The 20,011-nt window shown below is 45.4% G+C and overlaps 1 protein-coding gene across 4 annotated transcripts in view; it reads left to right on the forward strand.

Annotated features, from left to right (window-relative positions):
* LOC128686773 (anoctamin-10) overlaps nucleotides 1–20,011 on the forward strand; it is a 205,795-nt gene that overhangs the window by 118,043 nt on the left and 67,741 nt on the right. The window contains exon 1 of one of the 4 annotated variants that reach the window (XM_070082246.1): nucleotides 4,825–5,529. The exons of the other annotated variants lie outside the window; for them this stretch is intronic. The gene's annotated coding sequence lies outside the window, so the exon portion shown is untranslated. Of the gene's footprint in view, nucleotides 1–4,824; nucleotides 5,530–20,011 lie in introns of those variants that run through there. 4 annotated transcript variants of the gene reach the window in all.

The raw sequence follows: 20,011 nt of genomic DNA on the forward strand, positions 1-20,011 counted from the left end.
TCTGATGGAATGCTGTGGGTAACGTGGTAGCGCACGGCTGCTTGCGTGTTTAGAAAATATGCAGTTATTTCTTTGGCACTGGGAATGCTCAATGAACTGGCCATAGCTCAGGCAAATCATCGGCTACAACACCGAAATTGCCACAACCCAAGGTTGGGGGATCGAATCTGGCCATGAAGTGATTTTATGAGGGTGCCCCTGGTTCTTACTGATGTGGTTCTGCGAGTCGCTGCTTCCTACTGCTATATATTTGTAAAGGGGCTCCGTGAGAGTCTGGGTGTTGCTGCTCTGGGTCTGTATAGTTTCAGTTTTTGCTGCTGTGGTTCTGTGAATGTCCAGTTCTTGCTTACGAGGTAAAGTGAATCTCTGGTTCTTGCTGATATGGGTTTGTGAATGAGCGGTTGTTGCTGATGGGGGTCTGGTTCTTCCTGCAGTGGTTCACCGAGTCTCTGGCTCGTACCGCTTGAAAGGCCACACAGCAGGCAGGTCTAAACATCAATCAGGTCCAAACAGCAAGCAGGTCCAAACAGCAAGCAGGTCCACAAAGCAGGCAGGTCCACAATGTAAGCAGGTCCAAAAATTCAAATTCAAATTCAAAGTTTATTCTCTATAAGGATTACAATGCTGAGTTTACAGAATTTGGTTATTGTGTGGTTTACATGTAGTAGAATAATAATTACAGAGTGTACCACTAGAACACCTAGCATGGCTAGGCATTTCGGGCAAACTTAGATTAAATCTTAAGTTTAAAATATTACAAAATTATGAGGTAAGTTGGTATTATGGCTAAGTGAGTAAATACTAGTTTGTGAGTTTAGCAGTGTGAATGCTTTTGTTTTGGCACTATACATAGTTTCAGTACTGGAGTATCACTTATGACTAGTTAAGATTCATTATTTTAAGATTGAGATTGATATTTCTGTTTATGGTCAAATGGGTGAGTGAGTGTAAGTGTGAACCACCAGGTGGTATTCGTGTAATTAGTTGACAGGGTGTATCAGGGAGATAAGATGTTTTCTGATGGTAGTTTTGAAGGTGATGAATGTGTCTGCAGTTCTAGAGTTTTCAGGTAGGGTGTTCCAGATTTTAGGGCCTTTGACATACATTGAATTTTTGTAAAGGTTTAGTCGGACACGGGGAATGTCATATAGATGTTTGTGTCTGGTGTTGTGCCTGTGGGTTCTGTCACAACTATCAAGAAAGCGTTTTAGGTCAAGGTTAATATTGGAATTTAAGGTCCTGTAGATGTAGACTGCACAGTAGTAAGTGTGGATGTACTGAACAGGGAGTAAGTTTAGATCTATGAAGAGTGGGGGGGGGGTGTTGCCAGGGATGGGATTTAGTGATTATTCTTACTGCGGCTTTTTGTTGGGTTATTATTGGCTTTAGGTGTGTTGCTGCAGTTGAACCCCAAGCACAGATAGCATAGGTGAGGTATGGATATATAAGTGAATGGTATAGTGTGAGAAGGGCAGTTTACGGCACGTAGTATCGTATCTTGGAGAGGATCCCAACCGTTTTGGATACTTTTTTGGTTATGTGTTGGATATGGGTGCTGAAATTCAGGTTGTTGTCGAGGTATAGGCCTAGGAATTTGCCCTCATTATGCCTGGTAATTAGAGTGTTGTCGATCTTAATGTTAATTTGCGCATCTCCTGCTCTGCTACCAAACATAATATAGTAGGTTTTGTCAGTGTTAAGCATAAGTTTATTGGCTGTCATCCAAGTCGATATTTTGATCAGCTCCTCGTTAACAATGGTGTTGAGGGTGGCAAGATTAGGGTGAGAGATGACGTAAGTCGTGTCGTCAGCAAAGAGAATGGGGTTCAGGTGTTGAGATACGTTTGGAAGATCATTGATGTATATGAGGAAGAGCAGGGGACCAAGGACACTTCCCTGTGGAACTCCAGTATCAAGTGGCCGTGTTGTTGATGCTGTGTCTTTAATGGTGACATACTGATACCTATTAGTAAGGTAAGATTTGAAATAAGCAAGCGCATGGCCTCTTATACCGTAATGGTCAAGTTTGTGGAGTAGGATGCCGTGGTCTACTGTGTCAAAAGCTTTTCTTAGGTCAATAAAAATTTCTAGTGGATATTCCTTATTTTCCAATGCTGTGTAAAGCAGATCTAGCATTTTTATGATTGCATCCTTAGTGCTTTTATTTTTCCTGAATCCAAATTGGCAGGGGTTGAGTATGTTTTGTGCCCTTATAAATGAATATAGTCTCCTGTGCACGAGTTTCTCAAAGATTTTGGATAGCAATGGTAAGTTTGATATTGGCCTATAGTTGTTTAAATCTGTAGAGTCACCACCTTTATGTATTGGTGTAACCTTTGCCGTCTTGAGTAGTTTCGGGAAGGTGTTAGTTTCTAGTGACTTGTTAAAAAGTAATGAGATAGCATGAGAGAGGACATGGGCCACTCGCTTGCACAATAATGGTGGGACATGAGACAGATTCCCTAAGTTATTTTTGAGTGACTTCATAATCTCGGTGACTTCAACAAAGGAAGCAGGTCAATACAACAAGGAGGTCCACACACACCAGCTAGGCCCACACACAGCAAGTAGATCCACGCACACCAGCTAGGTCCGCACACAGCAAGTAGATCCACGCACACCAGCTAGGTCCACACACAGCAGGTAGATCCACACACACCAGCTAGGTCCACACACAGCAAGTAGATCCACACACACCAGCTAGGTCCACACACAGCAGGCAGGTCTACATAACCTGCTGGTCCACACCTATAAAGTCAATCGACCACGTCCCTCACACGGTTTATGGACCATGTAATGGCTGCTGGTCCATCTCCGCCGTAATAGATACAAACAGTCTATAAATTACAAGAAAACATCAGCCGCTTCATCATTTAAATAAAGATTCCGTGGGGTACCTAAGGAAAACATTTCTGCAAAATCTTTGAGTTTCTCACCGAGGAAGATAAAAAAAATCCTGAAAGATGGGGCATACGAGAATAAAAACGTACATTAATAAGGAAAAATAGGGGAAAGTAGAATCAGAGAGAGAGAGAGAGAGAGAGAGAGAGAGAGAGAGAGAGAAAGTGGCTGGCGAACGAACCTGTCAGTGAGTGATGGATCACCTTCATGCATATTATTATTATTACTATTATTATTATTATTATTATTATTATTATTATTATTATTATTATTATTGGAAGTAGTAGTACATTCACGGAGAGCGCTAAAGTCTCCATCCAAGGGAAGGACAGGCCCACTTCCCTGAATCAAGAGCCCCTCACCGGCGCGAGGGATGATACTAGTGAAGGGCTCTTGTTTAGAGCAATAAAAAGTGACTCTGCTCTTTCAAGGACCAAACATGATTACCTGGTATACCCCACGAGATGTATGACTTCTACGCCTCAGCTAGAATATAGTGAGAATTATTTAGTAAACTCAAGTGGAACATAGGGTTGTCGAAAATACTAGAGGTATCCCACACAGTAAAAACAACAGCAACACCATGTGACAGTCAAGACTCGTAATAATAACAACAGTAACAGCAGCAGAAGCAGCTGCACAGACAGCAGGCTCCCTTACCGTCCACACCCACGCGAGCGGAGGTGTTCATCAAGCTGAGGTGTTCATCAAGTTATGATGAACATAGTGCTTGGAATGACAAGTCACTCATGGTATATACATGCATACACACACACACACACACACACACACACACACACACACACACACACACACGTTAATCATTCTTTAACAGTCATCATTCCCGACATGTATCATTCTTCAATAACACTATCATGCAGTCAACAGTTGTTTCAACATTAGCAATGATCAGACTCACTCGTTCGAAAAGACGTTTCGAATGTTTTTTTACGTTTATAATTGTAGTTTTGGAACATCTTCCATCTGGAATATAACTGGAGGAAATAACTCGCTAGTTATTATTAATTAATAAAATAAAGAGATAAGATAATAAGATTACTAGCCTAGTTATCATTATTGCTCTTATTACTGAGGGTAATACGAGATATCTTGATAAAGATATGTTTGTTGTTTGCAAGAGTGCTTGTCTGCAGCTTTCCTAAAGACAAGTACGGTGTCTACCCACACGGTGTCTAGCTGTAGGTGTCTACATGTACGGTGTCTACCCACACGGTGTCTAGCTGTAGGTGTCTACATGCACGGTGTCTACCCACACGGTGTCTAGCTGTAGGTGTCTACATGCACGGTGTCTACCCACACGGTGTCTACATGTAGGTGTCTACCTGCAGGTGTCTACCCATACGGTGTCTACTAGTACGGTATCTACCTGCTAAGGCACGTAAACTCCCATGTCCGGCCCTGTTCTTCGTAGCATCTTGCCCGAACCCACATTGAAGAAGTTTACCAACTCCCCAGAATAAGACGGGGAGATTCATCCCGGACCTCATCAAATAAATTCACAGTGGCTAACTTCACACCATTAGCACAGCGTTGAGGACCACTGAAAAAAAATATTAATCATCAAAGCCCATCCGTGACCTTGCTCTAATATTAGCCTGGATAATTAAGGGTGTCCGCTTCAAGGTGAGACCGAACGCTGGTTGCAGGTTAATAGCCCCACCAGTATTTTATCCCCTTCCAGGTACTGACCACCCTCCGACCTGCATTATTGACTTAAAATATAAAATGGGGGGTAGATGACGTCAGGGTGTTAGATCCCCGTGATTGGTCCAGCGGAGAGGACAACATGCCTCTAGGTTCCTGGGGGAGGCGGGGGTGGAGGGTCGAGAGGGGGAGCTGAGGACTGCTGCCTCTGGCGTGAGGGAGCTCAGTGCCTCCAAGACACACATACGGGGTCCACGTCAGGTAACCTATAGTGGTGGAGACACGGCACACGACACCCCATTTTTCTCCCTGAGCACTTACGTCGCCGCCCTCAGTGTTCCTCCTTCGGGAATCCACGAAACCTTGAAGTTCACGTGTAAAAAACAAGGTCCATTTACCTCCTGGTGATAATCAAGTTACACTTTCGCCCCTGCGTTGGTGAAACAGTGAAAGCTTTAGAAAACAGATCCATTTTTTGCAGTTCTAACAATTACAAAAATTTCGTTTTATAATTAAATTAGCAGTGGAAGGCGCAGTGAGGAGTGTTCCCTATCTGATGTACCTCGAATGACCCGGAGTGACTTTACTTACCTTGCCTTGGCTACCCATCGTGGCTCACCGTTATTATCTGGACAAAGCGAGTTCAGCTGGGGTTGTTATTATGGAGGCATGAGAGGCCAGCACCTGGGTCAGAGCTATGATCGCCTGACACGCACACCGTACATGCTGGTATGTGAGGCGTCATGACGGTACTGCGCCTGTCTCAACACCACCTCCCCGCTGGTGACCTGTGTTAAGAGCGGTGAAGCACTTGATGGAAGGGTGAGCACAACACGCGGTGTAAGGTGTGTACACCACGTGGTTAGAGAGCGTGTACAACGCGTGGTAGAGGAAGCGTGTACAACACTTGGTGAAGCACGCACCACGCCCCCCTCCGACTCCCGCACGTGACCTGACAGGCAAGTTGACTGCTCTTGTACATCAACAACAGATGATCAATACAGTGACGCCCTGGTGCTCACAGCGGGTCTAACACTACCCCATCACTGCCTCAGACCTGCCTCCTGCCGCGGCCACAGCAGGATCCCACTCACACACACACACACACACACACACACACGCACACACACACATAAATCCACCTATTAGCAAAATTAACATATTAACTAATAATAGAATGAAACGACCTGAACGCTTTTGTGTTTTCACACACACATCTTCAGTAATAAAACACAGTCTTGTTAGTTTCTTCGTCAGGAAAAAAAACAACACCAGTGTTTCTAAGAACCGACCCGTTCATTGGTGCTGACCTGTGTCTGGGACCCGACGAAATGGTCCAATATGTGTAAGGATTATTATTACTACCAGAATAACTCAACCAAGTTTGGGTATATTTTGTGCCTCGTAAGATACGAATGTAAAAATGTTAATGAGAAACATTCTTACTTTAGTAGTTCTTCCAATGGGTTCAAAAGTTTTCTTCCCTGCACATGCCTTGTCAGGAGGCAGGTGTGGGGGTCTCATACCCCAGCACCCACCTTGTCAGAAGGAGGGCGTGGGGGCTCGTGCCCCAGCATCACCTGCCTTTTTTAGGAAGCGGGTAATTCAAACAATAATAAGTGGGAAAATGATTGTGATCGATGGAATAATGAAGATGTTCGAACCTGTAATATCTCTCGATCTCGAAATCCGCATCTTGTGTTCAGTCATCATGAAAGCCTGTTTTTGCTCAGATTTGACGAGTATGGATCGAGTAGCCTGTGAGGAGCTTTTGGCGAACGGTCATCAAGCTACGGAACTTCGAGAAGAGGTGAAGCACGGCAACATACACACATCTGCAGGAGAATCCGTGCATCAATAATGCAAACATCAGTATTGCAACAGAAATCGTATCAGTCGTGACTGGATAAAAGAAAAACAATGTTGAACGAGTCATGTTCTTCTTTCTCATGAACATGGCTTTTCTTACGGGAGAAAAATGTGAGAGACTATGATATCTTTCCTGTAAGAACCACTACTGACATTTTATTCAATCATTCAACTAGTATGCAACAATGCACAGTCACGATTAAGCTCACAATGTTAAGGAATTCGATCGCCTTTACTCCAGAGTTGTGTGCAACGCAGTCTTCCAGTCAGGGAGACTCGCTCCCCTCAGCCTGTCACTCCACAAACTATGCTGAAGAAAATCTAAATTCGGTCGACCTATTGACAAGTAAAAAGAAAAAGATTCATGAGTGCGGCGGCATTTTTTTTTATGCCAAAAATGATAATGACTGCCCCCGTCAGTGATCTCGTACGGAAGATGAGAGAATGTTGCAGTGATGATGCCTGCAGTGATGATGCTGTAATGATGATGTCTGTAGTGATGATGCCTGCAGTGATGATGTCTGCAGTGATGATGCCTGTAGTGATTCCTACAGTGATGATGCTGTAATGATGATGCCTGTAGTGATGATGCCTGCAGTGATGATGCCTGCAGTGATGATGCCTGTAGTGATGCCTACAGTGATGATGCCTGCAGTGATGATGCCTGTAGTGATGATGCCTGTAGTGATGATGCCTGCAGTGATGATGCCTGCAGTGATGATGCTGTAATGGTGATGCCTGTAGTGATGATGCCTGCAGTGATGATGTCTGCAGTGATGATGCCTGCAGTGATGATGTCTGCAGTGATGATGCCTGTAGTGATGCCTACAGTGATGATGCCTGCAGTGATGATGCCTGTAGTGATGATGCCTGTAGTGATGATGCCTGCAGTGATGATGCCTGTAGTGATGATGCCTATAGTGGTGAAGCCTGTAGTGATGGTGCCTGCAGTGATGATGCCTGTAGTGATGATGCCTGCAGTGATGATGCCTGTAGTAATGATGCTTGTAATGATGATGCCTGGATTGCTGATGTCTGCGGTTATGATGCCTGAAGTTATTATGCCTGCAACTATGGTTCACACAATGATGATGCCTGCAGTGACAAATGCAAGAAGACAAAGATCGTGAAACCACAACGAGACAAACATCGCCAGTACTAAGAAAGTTGCCAATATGGCGTTCCTTGCTCCACACAGGCTCTTCCTGCTTCTTCCTCTGTTGTATGAACCATTGCTTTCTAGTTGTCATGGTATTTCTGTCTTCATCTGCTACTCTTTGTTGGTGGGTTGTAGATCACTGCCTCTGCTACTACTATGGATCCAACCTTCTACAGTAGAGTGTTCCTACTACTCAGTCATTTTGCTAAGTTCTGCTTATTCCTCTCTTTAAAACTCCATTATTTTCTGAACAGAAGTGTAACTCCTCCCCTCCTACGTTTCCTCATTACTGATATCCTATTTGGAATAGATAATGTAATATTCCAGACAGCTTTGTCTCTGTGATAGCTATTACGTCTGGGATTTGCCTCTGCTGCCCATTCTTTCAGTTCAGCATTCTTTGGATAACACATCTGCATTTGTGTACCCTGCTATGAGCATTCTTTTTTTTGCGCTCTAATATATGGTACTTAGGCTTTGTGTTTGCTATTTGCATATGAGGAGGGGGAGAGGTGAGACTGGAGCTGGTGTGTGCATTGTTACAGAGGGAAGGATTGAGGGTTATAGCTATAGGGAGGGGGAATGTGTGGTGTGTGTACTCACCTATTTGTGGTTGCAGGGGTCGAGTCCTAGCTCCTGGCCCCGCCTCTTCACCGGTTGCTACTAGACCCTCTCTCTCCCCGCTCCATGAGCTTTATCAAACCTCGTCTTAAAACTGTGTATGGTTCCTGCCTCCACTACGTCATTTTCTAGGCTATTCCACTGCCTTACAACTCTATGACTGAAGAAATACTTCCTACTATCTCTCTGACTCATTTGTGTCTTCAACTTCCAATTGTGGCCTCTTGTTTCTGTGTCCCCTCCCTGGAACATCCTGTCCTTGTCCACCTTGTCTATTCCACGCAGTATTTTATATGTCGTTATCATGTCTCCCCTGACCCTCCTGTCCTCCAGTGTCGTCAGGCCGATTTCCCTTAATCTTTCTTCATAGGACATTCCCCTTAGCTCTGGAACTAACCTTGTTGCAAACCTTTGTACTTTCTCTAGTTTCTTGACGTGCTTTATCAAGTGCGGGTTCCAAACAGGTGCTGCATACTCCAGTATGGGCCTGACATACACGGTGTACAGTGTCTTGAATGATTCCTTACTAAGGTGTCGGAATGCTGTTCTCAGGTTTGCCAGGCGCCCATATGCTGCAGCAGTTATCTGATTGATGTGTGCTTCCGGAGACATGCTCGGTGTTATACTCACCCCAAGATCTTTCTCCTTGAGTGAGGTTTGCAGTCTTTGGCCACCTAGCCTATACTCTGTCTGTGGTCTTCTGTGCCCTTCCCCTATCTTCATGACTTTGCATTTGGCAGGATTAAATTCGAGAAGCCATTTGCTGGACCAGGTGTCCAGTCTGTCCAGGTCTCTTTGAAGTCCTGCCTGGTCCTCATCAGATTTAATTCTCCTCATTAACTTCACATCATCTGCAAACAGGGACACTTCTGAGTCTAACCCTTCCGTCATGTCGTTCACATATACCAAAAATAGCACTGGTCCTAGGACCGACCCCTGTGGGACCCCGCTCGTCACAGGTGCCCACTGTGATACATCATTACGTACCATGACTCGTTGTTGCCTCCCTGTCAGGTATTCTCTGATCCATTGCAGTGCCCTTCCTGTTATATGCGCCTGATGCTCTAGCTTCTGCACTAATCTCTTGTGAGGAACTGTGTCAAAAGCCTTCTTGCAGTCCAAGAAGATGCAATCAACCCACCCCTCTCTCTCTTGTCTTACTTCTGTTATTTTATCATAAAACTCCAGAAGGTTTGTGACACAGGATTTGCCTTCCGTGAATCCGTGCTGGTTGGCATTTATACTCCTGTTCCGTTCCAGGTGCTCCACCACTCTCCTCCTGATAATCTTCTCCATAATTTTGCATACTATACACGTCAATGACACAGGTCTATAGTTTAGTGCCTCTTTTCTGTCTCCTTTTTTGAAAATGGGAACTACATTTGCCGTCTTCCATACCTCAGGTAGTTGCCCAGTTTCCAGGGATGTGTTGAAGATTGTGGTGTGTGTGTGTGTGTGTGTGTGTGTGTGTGTGTGTGTTTGACTGCTTGCACATGCAAATGCGTGTGCAATTTCACCATAGCGACAGCATCAAACAGATACATCTTAAACGTTAATTTTCCGCTTGTCACAATCAGAAGGACGAATGCCATCGTGGTAACACAGTTTGAAGATGCTGGTAAACAGCTGTGTCTGCTGGCAAGGAGAGAGAGAGTCTTGGAAGAAGAGGTCCCAAGATGCTGGTAGTCAGCGGTATCTGGTGGTAGTTAAGAGACAATCGTGCTACAAGAATTCCCTCGACGCTTGCTTGCATACTTCATCACGCCTCAGTAACCACAGGAAGTATTCCCTAATGACTGAAAGCACCATTATGCAGGGTAATGCTTAACACGTTGATGTAATTACGAAAAGTCTGAGTGCTCTCAAAACGGGCGAGTCTCGAACCCACGGCAGGCAAGACCCAAAATTCATAGGCCAGTGTGTTAACTGTGAGAGATCGCGACGCATTTTGCGGTCGGAAGACTGAGCCTCTAACACATGAAATACAGTTAATGACCCAAATGCGTTTAGCGCTACAAGCAATACAATAAAAGGCTGAATACATCAAAACTTTAAACTCATTAACTTAAATATTAACTAAATTATTATAAATCCAGGGTAAAACGGGAAACCCGTAGAGGCCACACAGCGTCTGGGAAATGGAACGTAATCAAATTTGATCTGAGGAAGGAAAGGAAAACTCCAAGTCTCTGGATCAAGAGCCCTTTACCAGCAACATGGCACCGTCGCGATAGTAATTATGGACATGGTAGATTGTAGTAGAAAACTGAACATGTTATTAGAAGACGGGGGGGGGGACTTAAGTGCTACTTAATGAGGCTTAAAGGCCATATACAGGATCGTTAATACTGTGAGTAACCTTTCATCACTAGCACAAATGCTTTAATATTCAGAATAGGGATTTAAATTGTCTCAGCATATATACACTAAGAGAAACACACTTCTCAGTGTGTATATCCTATGAGGCGAATTCCGTGGGGCTACATTATCTTGAGACAATGACTTACACTTCTTCAAGTCTGGAGGCATTAAGAGCATATGAGCTGTGTTAATGGTGAGTGTGTCTGCCATAACTGCCTGCAACTTGTTGACAATCAGGGCAACTCGTTCTCGCTAATGTGAGCCAGGTGTCAGGGGATGGTAGGGAGGAGGGTGTCACAGTGTCGACCAGGTGAAAAGGGATGGTGAGGAGGAGGGTGTCACAGTGTTGACCAGGTGAAAGGGGGTGGTGAGGAGGAGGGTGTCACAGTGTCGACCAGGGTCCAGGTGAAAGGGGATGGTGAGGAGGGTGTCACAGTGTCGACCAGGGTCCAGGTGAAAGGGGATGGTGAGGAGGGTGTCACAGTGTCGACCAGGGTCCAGGTGAAAGGGGATGGTGAGGAGGGTGTCATAGTGTCGACCGGGTGAAAGGGGATGGTGAGGAGGAGGGTGTCACAATGTCAACCAGGTGTCAAGGAATGGTGGGGAGGAGGGTGTTACAATGTCGACCAGGTGTCAGGGGATGGTGGCAGGTGAGCAGGAGGAAGTCAATGTCAACCAGGTGTCAGATGGGGAATGGGAATCACGGTGTCGATGAGAATATATCAATAAAACACATTACATGGTTTATGACACTGTACTGAGACGACATTTCGCCCGTTAGAGACTTTATCCCTGGTATATGTAACGTTTCCACAACACTATTCCACAAACCGGATATGTGACCTAGTAAAACACTTGTCACTGTATAATACCTCTGTGTGAGGAAATAGAGTCAGAATGTAGTGAATGGTAATCATTTATATTAGGCCTAGATTAGGTTAGATTAGAACTATGCCAGTTAAGACATAGGCAAACAGGAACATGAAGAAAATAAAAATAATTTAAACAAGAAAGTAATTAAATATTCCTGACTTAGCTCTAACTTGAAGTTCAAAGGACTTGCTTGGAAACTTGCGTAGTGAGTCATCAGGTGACAAGGTTCCCAATGACTGTGTCAACTTGAGAAACATTACACATAATAATTCATTGCTCAGATAACACAGCCTCTTCTTCACCAGCATTTACGCTACTGCTACTACAAATACTTCCACTACGAATACCGTAACTACTGCTGCTGCTACTACTACTGCAACGTTCTGCTGCTTCTACCCCAATTCACAGAACACACACACACACACAAAACAGACCAAGTGTATATCGACAAGTGCCTTTGGCATCAAATTCTACTACTTCTAGCACTATTACTACTACTACTACTACTATTGGTACTACTACCACTACTAATAGTAGCTGCTACTGCAACACACAGACACATACACACATATATTGAAGGCCTAATTACCATCTTACCTGGCAGAGAGTTTACCCCTCACGTTAGACAAGGCATTAGTCACCCCTGGAGCTCCTGTAACTTGTACCATATTTATGTATCCGAAAAAAATGCTTAAAATGTTCAGGTTAGCATTAAAAAATATTTTTTCAATAAAATTAAGTAATAATATAAATTTGCAAACAGCCTTTTAATGTAAACACTGGCTGCTTACACTGTCACTTCTCACCCGTTCATAAGTTGATAAAGGAGCTAGTTAGGTATCTTGACTGCAAACAATATGTCGAATATCTGAAGAAGATACATGCATCAGGTATCCTGAGTGCAAAGCAATGTGTTGACAAGACACTCTGGTGCATGACATGCCTTGTTGATCAAGTGTGATGGGATGATTGCACACGGGAGATGGGTAGGGAGGGAGGGGATGGAGTCACAGTGTTGACCATCATCAGCGTCATGACCTGGGTTGATTATTTTGGAGTTTGGTGTGGTGTGGGGGTGTGTGCCCAGCTCACTGGCTCTTATTGCAGTGATTGACGTGAGAGTGCCACTCTTCAAGGCGCTCACTCTAGCTATTGGTGTGTGTGTGTGTGTGTGTGTGTGTGTGTGTGTGTGAGAGAGAGAGAGAGAGAGAGAGAGAGAGAGCCTTCTCAAGGCTCTTAATGAAGTGCTTGACGCTTGAGAGTGCCACTCTTCAAGGCTGTCATTCCAGCTGTTGGTGCTTTTGTGTGTGTGTGTGTGTGTGTGTGTGTGTGTGTGTGTGTACTCACCCAATTGTGGTTTCAGGGGTCGAGACTCAGCTCCTGGCCCCGCCTCTTCACTGATCGCTACTAGGTCCTCTCCCTCTCTGCTTCCTGAGCTTTGTCATATCTCTTCTTAAAACTATGTATGGTTCCTGTTTCCACTACTTCACTTGCTAGGCTATTCCACTTCCTGACGACTCTATGACTGAAGAAATACTTCCTAACGTCCCTGTGACTCGTCTGAGTCTTCAGCTTCCAAATGTGACCCCTTGTTTCTGTGTCTCCTCTCAGGAACATCCTGTCTCTGTTCACCTTGTCTATTTCCCTCAGTATCTTGTATGCAATTATCATGTCTCCCCTGACCCTTCTGTCCTCCAGTGTCGTCAGTCCGATTTCCCTCAACCTTTCCTCGTACGACATTCCCCTGAGCTCTGGAACTAGCATTGTTGCAAACCTTTGTACTTTCTCTAACTTCTTGACGTGCTTGACCAAGTGTGGGTTCCAGACTGGTGCTGCATACTCCAGTATGGGCCTAACATACACAGTGTACAGTGTCTTGAACGATTCCTTATTAAGGTATCGGAATGGTATTCTCAGGTTTGCCAGGAGCCCGTATGCTGCAGCAGTTATTTGGTTGATGTGTGCCTCCGGTGACGTGCTCGGTGTTATGGTCACCCCAAGATCTTTCTCCCTGAGTGAGGTCTGTAGCCTTTGTCCACCTAGCCTATACTCTGTCTGCGGTCTTCTTTGTCCCTCCCCAATCTTCATGACTTTGCATTTGGCGTGGTTGAATTCGAGAAGCCAGTTTCTGGACCACGTGTCCAACCTGGCCAGGTCTCTTTGCAGTCCTGCCCCATCCTCATCCGATTTAATTCTTCTCATCAACTTCACATCATCTGCGAATAGGGGCACTTCAGAGTCTATTCCTTCCATCATGTGTGTGTGTGTGTGTGTGAGTGAGTAGTATGAGTGCCTCGACCCAAGGCTCTTAATGTGGTGATTGACACGTGGGAGTGCCACTCTTCAAGGCTTTCAGTCTAGTGACTGGTGTGCGGAAGTGCCACTCTCAAAGATCATTACTTAATTGCCTGACTTGTGGAATGCCAAGTCTCAAGACTGTCACTCAGCTGCCTATCAACGGCCATTACCTCAGTGCCACTAGGTACCCCTCATCTCTACTTCAGTACCACCAGTTACCCCTGCACACCTACCTCAGTGCCACCTGGCACTCCTGAATCACCACCCCAAGCACCTTAATGCATACCACACTCCCTGCCGTGTCCTCGCCATGTCAGCTGCCGGGGACACGCACCATTACACCACCAATCTTGTTATGTATTTTATTGTTTTTTCTTTTTAATACACCAAAGGAGCCAACTGTGCTCTCTCGCTACACTTGATAAACCAGAGGTGCCAAGTGTGCACTCTCACAGTCGTCACACTGACACTGTTTACACTGATTTCATTTTATATTTTTCCCTCTACATAACACACACCCACACAAACATGGCTGGAATAAACAGTACCACAGTGTACTAGCCACAACAGTGAGGGAGAAACAGACACACAAGAAATATTAACTGTGAAAACGTTTCGCTCTCTGTAGAGCTTTATCAAATAAAATCAACGTAGAGCGAAACGTCTGGCGATGAAACGTCGCTTTGCACCCGTGTCTTTCCAGTGCCAGGGATGCCAATCTTAAAGGAGCCTTCACTCTAAACTGAATGACTCTGGATTCAAATATCCTCTCCTCCATACCTTCAAAAAAAAAAAAAAAAAACTCATACGTATTCCAACATTTTAAATTAAACAGTTTACACGTAGCTTCTTGGAGGCAGTGAAGGTCAGTGCCAACGATGCCGGTTAGTGCCAACAATGCCTGGCTGCTGCCTATCTGAATGGCAATACCGCGGCCTTTTAGTTCCCAGTGCACAGGCTAGACTTTATAAATCTATCACACAGACATGTTTTTGATAAACAGGCGACATTGATGCAGGACACCGGTGGCTCTGTGGTCTTTGGTTCACTTAGCGAATTTGTTGCCCAGTTCTTTCCGCATCCATTTACAGATTTCCGTTTATCAGACTCCCCTTTTCAGTTACCGTTTTCAGATAACGTGCTACTGGGAGATTCAAGAGAGAAACTGCAAACTGTGAAGAGAATTATTATTATTATTATTATTATTATTATTATTATGGAGAGTGCTAAACTCGTAGGGATTATACAGCGCCTGTGAGGGGGGGGGATATGGAAGGCATTCAGAGTCGGTTCAGGGAACTGGTGCACAGATCCAATTCCCTAGATCAAGAGCCACTCACCAGCATCAAGGAACCTTCCTTGAGGGAAATGTGAAGAGAAGATTGAGAGGATATGAAGAGAAAGTTGAAATTGAAAGTAGTAGATGTTATAGTGATGAGAAGGTGAGGTACAGATCGTTGTAAGCGTCCCGGCATGGTCCACCTGGACCACACACAGTGCTAGAGGCGTCCCGGCATGGTCCACCTGGACCACACACAGTGCTGGAGGCGTCCCAGCATGGTCCAGCTGGACCACACACAGTGCTGGAGGCGTCCCAGCATGGTCCAGCTGGACCACACACAGTGCTGGAGATGTCCCAATATGGTCCACCTGGACCACACACACTGCTGGAGACGTCCCAGCATGGTCCAGCTGGACCACACACAGTGCTGGAGATGTCCCAATATGGTCCACCTGGACCACACACACTGCTGGAGACGTCCCAGCATGGTCCAGCTGGACCACACACAGTGCTGGAGACGTCCCAGCATGGTCCAGCTGGACCACACACAGTGCTGGAGACGTCCCAGCATGGTCCAGCTGGACCACACACAGTGCTGGAGATGTCCCAATATGGTCCACCTGGACCACACACACTGCTGGAGACGTCCCAATATGGACCATCTGGACCACACACAGTGCTGGAGACGTCCCAGCATGGTCCACCTGACACACACACACAGTGTTCCAGATGTCCCAGGATGGACCACACACACACACACACACACACACACACACACACACACACACACACACACACACACACACACACACACACACACACACACACATTCGACAGAAATGTCCAAAAAATTTTTGAAAAAGGCCTCATGGTCTAACCCTTATCAAGTTCCATATAGATACAGTATCAGGTGAAAAATAAATGCATTCTTCCATTTTCCTCTATTTTTTTCTTAATATCTATTTACCAAAAATAGTATTCAGATTTTTCAAAATATTTTTATTATATATTTTTTCACATGAAATACAAAAAACCACAACATATATAAATATTACCAGTGACGCAGTAATTACAAAGGACTATCACTGCTACAGTAATTACAGTGCTTACCAGACAGTGCCACAGATTTAATGGCTACCAGACAGTGCCACAGTAGTTGTAATGACTGCCAGGCAGTGGCACAGTAGTTGTAATGGCTACCAGACAGTGCCACAGTAGTTGTAATGACTGCCAGGCAGTGGCACAGTAGTTGTAATGGCTACCAGACAGTGCCACAGTAGTTGTAATGGCTACCAGACAGTGCCATAGTAGTTGTAATGGCTACCAAGCAGTGCCACAGTAGTTGTAATGGCTACCAGACAGTGCCACAGTAGTTGTAATAGCTACCAGACAGTGCCACAGTAGTTGTAATGACTGCCAGGCAGTGGCACAGTAGTTGTAATAACTGCCAGGCAGTGCCACAGTAGTTGTAATGGCTACCAGACAGTGTCACAGTAGTTGTAATGGCTACCAAGCAGTGCCACAGTAGTTGTAATGGCTACCAGACAGTGCCACAGTAGTTGTAATGGCTACCAGACATTTCCACAGTAGTTGTAATGACTGCCAGGCAGTGGCAAAGTAGTTGTAATAACTGTCAGGCAGTGCCACAGTAGTTGTAATGGCTAGCAGACAGTGCCACAGTAGTTGTAATGACTTCCAGGCAGTGCCACAGTAGTTGTAATGACTGCCAGGCAGTGCCACAATAGTTGTAATAACCGGCAGGCAGTGCCACAGTAGTTGTAATGGCTACCACACAGTGCCGTGCCACAGCCATAACAATGGTTACCAGGCAGTGCCATAATGCCACAGTGATTTCTAGACAGTGTCTATCATACAGCGCCTTCTAGACGTTGACTACCAAACATGCCTACCAGACAGTGCCTACTACACAGTGTGTACCAGACAGTACCTACCAAATAGTGCCTACCAGTGGCTACCAGACAACGACTACCAGACAGTACCACAGTACTCGCTTGTGTTTTGATGTAGTCAGCAAGGTAACGAATCGTTAACATGTTCTTTTCCATCAACGAATTAAATTTTTTTCATTTGAGTTGTACAATTCAAACTGATATATTTTAGCTCATTGGCAGTGAAGAGCAAACAATTTTCTTTGATCCTAATTGAGTGATGGTCTGGAAAAGATAGAGTTTGTTAATCAAGTTTTGTTTCCCCAATACTTGTGTGTATGACTGGGTTTGTGTCAACACTGGAAAGCAATAGTGAGGCTGCAGCAGTGATGCTGCAGTGATGCAGCAGTGATGATGTAGCAGTGATGATGTAGCAGTGATGATGCAGCAGTGATGCAGCAGTGATGATGTAGCAGTGATGATGCAGCAGTGAGGATGCAGCAGTGAGAATGCAGCAGTGATGCGGCAGTGAGGATGCAGCAGTGAGGATGCAGCAGTGATGCAGCAGTGATGCAACAGTGAGGACGCAGCAGTGATGCAACAGTGAGTATGCAGCAGTGATGCAACAGTGAGGATGCAGCAGTGATGCAACAGTGAGGATGCAGCAGTGATGCAACAGTGAAGATGCAGCAGTGATGCAGCAGTGAGGATACATCAGTAATGCAACAGTGAGGATGCAGCAGTGATGCAACAGTGAGGACACAGCAGTGATGCAACAGTGAAGATGCAGCAGTGATGCAACAGTGAAGATGCAGCAGTGATGCAGCAGTGAGGATACATCAGTAATGCAACAGTGAGGATGCAGTAGTGATGCAACAGTGAGGACACAGCAGTGATGCAACAGTGAGGATACAGCAGTGATGCAACAGTGAGAATGCAGCAGTGATGCAACAGTGAAGATGCAGCAGTGATGCAGCAGTGAGGATACATCAGTAATGCAACAGTGAGGATGCAGCAGTGATGCAACAGTGATGCAGCAGCAATGATGCAGCAGTGATGCAACAGTGAGGATGCAGCAGTGATGCAACAGTGAAGATGCAGCAGTGATGCGGCAGTGAGGATGCAGCAGTGATGCAGCAGTGATGCAACAGTGAGGACGCAGCAGTGATGCAACAGTGAGGATGCAGCAGTGATGCGGCAGTGAGGATGCAGCAGTGATGCAACAGTGAGGATGCAGCAGTGATGCGGCAGTGAGGATGCAGCAGTGATGCAACAGTGAAGATGCAGCAGTGATGCAACAGTGAGGATGCAGCAGTGATGCAACAGTGAAGATGCAGCAGTGATGCAGCAGTGAGGATACAGCAGTAATGCAACAGTGGGGATGCAGCAGTGATGCAAAAGTGAGGATGCAGCAGTGATGCAGCAGTGAGGATGCAGCAGCGATGTAGCAATGAGAAAGCAGCAAAGATGTCAGGAAATATTTCTTTAGCCTTAGATTAGTCAGGAAGTAGAACGACCTAGACTGCAAAGCTGTAGAGGTAGAATCCATTCATAGCTTTAAGTATAGGTATGATAGGGCTCACGCAGCCAGGAGAGAGTGAACCCATTAGCTGCCGGCAGAGAAGCAGGGCCAGGAGCTGAGACACAACCCCTGCAACCATAATTAGGTGATTGCGCCCACACACACACACACACACACACACACACACATACATTACGGAGAGATTTGTTTACTCACCCACATATGGAAGATTTTAGGTAATGCCCAGCAAATGATCTGAAAGTAATACACGGTATACAGCCTGTATATCATGCACGGTATACAGCCTGTATATCATGCACGGTATACAGCCTGTATATCATGCACGGTATACAGGCTGTATATAATACACGTTACCTGAAGTGGAATAGTTTTTTTTTTTTAAAGAAAGTGGGTCAGCTTGAAAAAAAGTGTATTACAGAGCTCCTTTGACATTATGTCAACAGGTGCTCAGTGAAACGTGCAAAAATTGGATTAAAGGTGACAGATGCCTCGGTACATGAATACTAGATTAAACTTTGTACGAAGCCGCAAGTCTGACAGCAACTCACACGTCCGAAACACGTCCCTGACATGTCTATGGCACTTTCATGACACGCTTGGGTATGATTTAAGCTAAATTCACTTAGGTAAAGTCAGGTGAGGAGAGAGAGGTAACGAGGGAATATTGTAATTTCTTGGCTTGAGGGACCCCCTCACTTGACTCGAGTCACGTCTGTTAATTAAGAGTAAGTCACTTCACTCAGGCAGTAGTATGTTCTCCCTCTCCTGAGGAGGATGGGGGGAGACTGAGGTAGGAGGGAGAACGAGATATATTGAAACTGAGATAAAGTCAGGGACGCTGTAGAGACGGGACGGGTAACGAGTAACGGGTAACTAATGAGGAAGGGAGACTTAGAGGGAAGGACACTGAGGAGGGAAGGACACTGAGGAGGGAAGGACCCTGAGGAGGGAAGGACACTGAGGAGGGAAGAACACTGATGTGATGGTAGATAAAGTGAGATGGAGGGAGGGAGGGAGAGGAGCAGCTCCTCTCTGTGGCGATTCTCAGTGGGGGAGGTTAATTAAGGGGTCTCCACCCTCGAACACTAATCACCACCTCTGACCTTTGCGCCTCCCCCTGTTCTACCCTAGATTACCTCTCGTCTATATTAATTCATTCTCAACTGGTGATTTGAAGCAGTGAAACTCAGTGGAGGCAGCAGGGGGTGAAGAGTGAACTCCACCTGGAGGCTTGGCACTGAAATTGAGTCACTCAATGGTAGCAAGTGTAAAATGTTCATCTTATGTGGCTTCTTCGAATGCTCCACCAGTTGTAACTTACACATAAGCAACACACCCGTAGCTTAAATTCACTTACACCGGGGCTAATATAAGAGCATCACCACCCGTGGCTTAAATCCACTTACTCTTGGCGCTAAAACAAGGGCATCATCACCCGTGGCTTCCACATTGGCACCGCTAATGCTGTCTGTCTCATATTTTAAAACTGGAATAATATTTTCTGTTCTCAAGCTTTCTAGAGGGCGGCCTAAATCAAATAACTTGTTGCA

The sequence above is a fragment of the Cherax quadricarinatus genome, chromosome 7, assembly GCF_038502225.1.
Source record: "Cherax quadricarinatus isolate ZL_2023a chromosome 7, ASM3850222v1, whole genome shotgun sequence".
Classification (NCBI taxonomy): domain Eukaryota; kingdom Metazoa; phylum Arthropoda; class Malacostraca; order Decapoda; family Parastacidae; genus Cherax; species Cherax quadricarinatus.